This window comes from Benincasa hispida, chromosome 9 (genome assembly GCF_027475165.1).
Source record: "Benincasa hispida cultivar pf3 chromosome 9, pf3_genome.v1.1, whole genome shotgun sequence".
NCBI classification, from domain to species: Eukaryota; Viridiplantae; Streptophyta; class Magnoliopsida; order Cucurbitales; family Cucurbitaceae; genus Benincasa; species Benincasa hispida.
Genome location: NC_143486.1, coordinates 13,458,763 through 13,462,963, shown reverse-complemented (window position 1 = coordinate 13,462,963; position 4,201 = coordinate 13,458,763).

Below are 4,201 nucleotides of genomic sequence, written 5' to 3'. Positions count from 1 at the left end.
TCCTCAAGGAGAGGATGAGAGAATTTTGTCTTGTGGCACCACATCGTTTAAGCCTCAAAATCAGTCCTTAAGGGAGCAATCTATCTACTTACATCTGCTTTAGGGAAATAGTGAATTCCATCTTGTGTAGCTGAGTTTCCAACTCCCCAATCAAACGAATCCTCAAAGTGGTAGGTTTGAGTCGGCCAACTAGCCACTTGTACCCATGCAAATCAAAGAACCACCCTCAAAGGCAGGAGTTCCCGACTCATTCAGGATTAAGGTCATGTTACCTATGGTCATCCTAGTGAAGTGAAGTCTCTGTCATGAACGACGTTATATAACAAGACTAAACACTTCGGGGTTCAGTCTTATACAAACTTCTTTGTATAGGACGCCCCTGCTCGTATGTCTCTACATGAATGATCAGGATCATACCATCTGTAGCACGTCACAACACTTGTAACAATCTACAAAGTGGGTTGCATCCATAGTGTCACTAGGATAAGTTTCCCTCCTATATTCATATACTACAGACCATTTTCGTTATCAATTAAGGCATGATCCACTTATATGTCTCCACATACATGTTTAAGTTACAACAACAACTAGGGATCTTAGTTTATTGGTTTGTGGTAAAGTAATTAAAACATCTCATGTTTCATAGAAAACAGTGAAGAAAATACCTCATATTATTACACCACAAGCGTTTGTTCAATATAGGTGTTTACAAACTAGAGGACCCAACTAGAGTTTAGGGCATTGATGCGTAGATTTATGATGCGATGGTGTGAGTATACGATGATCATTCAAGTTTTCCTAACAAAGCCCAAGTATAAGCCTTCTTAGGCTCCTGATAAGTCCAGGGTCAAACATAGGGACTACTAAATAGATATGCAAAAGACTCTTTGATTCTATTGCGGTGGTGAAAAAGAAGTAGATGGTGTCTTGATTTAGTTTTTCCTATGCGACGGAGTTGAACGCAGAGTGATGAAAGCATAGAGTTACAATAAGTATGCGATGAAGGGGTTGAGAAGGGATTTAGCTAACATTTCCCAATATTGTGTACAAGTTATGCGATCATGCTATACACAAATATTAGTACTACATTTCTCAATGCAAAATGCCACATTTTCTATTTCTAGGACGCTTGCGATATGTATGGGAAACAACTGATAGAACTTATTTCTAAGTTTCTACTCTTGCTTATGCGATCTAATCTGACTCTCTCAAGCCTAGATTCTAATCCGACTCTCTCGAGCCTAGATTCTATCTTTAGACTACTCTCTCAAGTACGTCCAAATGATGAATGATGCATACATAAGACAAGATGATTGCATAAAATGCATATCTTAAGTCATGCTAGCTAAATACTTCTCAACTCATTCAGAAATTTTGCTACTCATGCATGATGTGGAGAGATTGAACATAAATCGAAATGAAGTTTCCATTTTCTGCAAATAAAGTACTGAATACAAAATAACAAATGGATTTGAGAAAGAACAAGCCTGGTAAGTAATGTCTTGCTTCCTGTGGCCTTTTACACCGCTTTTTATCACCTCAACTCTGTTCTAGTTGTGGATTCTTGCTCTCACCAGGGTTGACCTTCTCTCCTTTGTATTGCTTTTCGGCAGTCTCTCGATCTATCCAGGAGCGATTTCTCTCAGCTTCACCTCATCTCCGTGCTCTCTCCGTCCTTTATCTATATGTATATGTATGTGTGTGTATCCCCCTCTCTCTGGTGGCATTCGATATTTATAGATTTCAAGGTGAAGCAGCTTTTCTTACTAATGATTGCAATGATGGGCGACATTAATTTCCCTACTCTGTTGCGCCATTTAAAAATCACTGAAAGTTCAATGTACTTGCTACGGTATGGCTTTTAACGGCTTGTCAACTGAATTCGAAATCGACCGTTATCAGATTTACGTCCCATCATAATTTATTATGTTGTCACCTAGATGCGAGGTCTTTATGTGATCACTTTTTGAGAAACTTCTCACGATTGCATGTCTTACGATCGCAACTTTAAGCGTGCTGTCACATTGTGCCCTTGGATCGCAGTTTCATATGCGTCATCGCATTGTTCTTGCACAAAATAGGTAAGTTAGGTGACTCATTGTCCTGGATGGGTTTATTGCGATCATTCGCCAGAAGGATAGGAATTGCCATTATGTTGTTTGCATTTGCGGCTCTTTCTTTCGGTTGTTTCGCCATTCCGGGAATTCTTTCTTGTTGTTGTCGGTGGTTGTTTCTCTGTCTTCTTCGAAATGTTCTTTCGATCTCTGGGTCATAGTTGGGCTCAGGAATGTCTCCTTCGCTCATGCGATGCCTGCTTCTTCCCTTATCATAGGAATGGCACTACATATAGGTTGAAAGCTGTAAAGAAAATCAAAGAGGTTTACTGTTAGCGCAATATGTATCGTAGTCCCCGGCAATGGCGCCAAAAACTTGATGTGTGTAATTGTGATGTGTTATTGTGTGAGTTTGCGGTGATGTGTGATATGCGGTGATCATGCAAGTTTCCTAACAAAACCCAAGTATAAGCCTTCTTAGGTTTCTTGGTGAGTCTAGGGTCGAACATAGGGACTACTAAGTAAGTATGCGGCAGACTCTTTGAGTCTATTGTAGTGGTGAATAAATGAAGTGGGTAGTGTTTGAGTAAGAATTTTTCCTATGCGACAGAGTTGAACGCAGAGTTGATAAAAGCATAGAGTTACAATGAGTATGCGATGAAGGGGTTGAGAAGGGGTTTAACTAACATTTCCTAAGATTGTGCACAAGTTATGCGATCATGCTACACACAAATAACAACATGTCATTTCTCAATGCAAAATGCCATAGTTCCTATTTTTGGGAAAAATGCGGTGTGTATACGAAAAAGTCGATAGGACTTATGTCTAAGCCTCTATTCTTGTCTATGCGATGATGAATGATGCACACATAAAACAAGGTGACCGCATACAATCATTCCTATTTCTAGGGCGCATGCGATATGTAAATAGCAATAGAACTTATGTCTAAGTTTCTATTTCTTGCTTATGTGATTCTAATCTGACTCTCTCAAGCCTAGATTCTAATTGACTCTCTCAAGTCTAGATTCTATCTTTAGACTACTCTCTCAAGTATATCTAAAAGGTGAATGATACATACATAAAACAAGATGATCGCATAAAATGTAAATCTTAAGTCATGCTAGCTAAGTACTTTTTAACCCATTCAGAAATTTAGCCACTCATGCGAAGTAGGGATATTGAACATAGATTGAAATGAGATTTCCATTTTTCATAAATAAAGTACTGAATACAAAATAACAAATGCAATTGAGAGATAAGAAACCAAGTAAGCAATGTTTTGCTTCCCGTGGCCTTTTACACTGTTCTTTTTCACTCCAGCTCTGTTCTACATGTGTATTCTTGCTCTCGCAAGTGTTGGCCCTCTCTCTTTTGTAATGCTTTCCGGCAGGTCTCTCGATCTGTTCGGGAATTATCTCTCGGCTTCCTCATCTCGTTGCTCTTCTCCGTCCTCTAAGAATAAGTATGAGTATGTACGTGAACAGACTATCGGCTTCCCTCTCTAACTTGTTAACCCAAAACTTGTTAACCCCTTTTAAAATGGTGGCCTTCGGTATTTATAAAGCTCAAGGTGAAGCAGCCGTTCTTGCTAATGATTGCAATGATGGGCGGTCATTAATTCCCCTGCTCTGATGCGCCGATTAATGGTCATCGAAAGTTGAGTGTACTTGCTATAGTGTGGCTTTAATGGCTTGTCAACTAAATTCGGATTCGACTGTTATCAGCTTTCTGTCCCATCGTGATTTATTGTGCTATCACCTTGATGTGCAATCTTTATGCGGCTACCTTTTTAAGAAACTTCTCACGATCGCATACGATTGCATGACTTGCGATCGCAATCTTTAAGCGCGCTGACGCCTTGTTCCTTTAGATCGCAATTTTACTTGCGCCATCGCATTTTTCCTACACAAAATAATTAAATTAACTGCTTTTATGCGATGGGCGCTTGCGACCGCAATTCCTTTCAGTTTAGCGCTTTTGGACATGATATTGCTTAGTTTACCATCTCATTCTCTTATTGTTTTACTTATTTGAGCTGTTATAACTTGTATTTCTACCAGTTATCAAAGAAAAGCTGGTAGACCGCTAAATTTTAGAAATGTTTCATGAATTGACTGTCCTGAAATTGATCTGACTCTAGTACATGT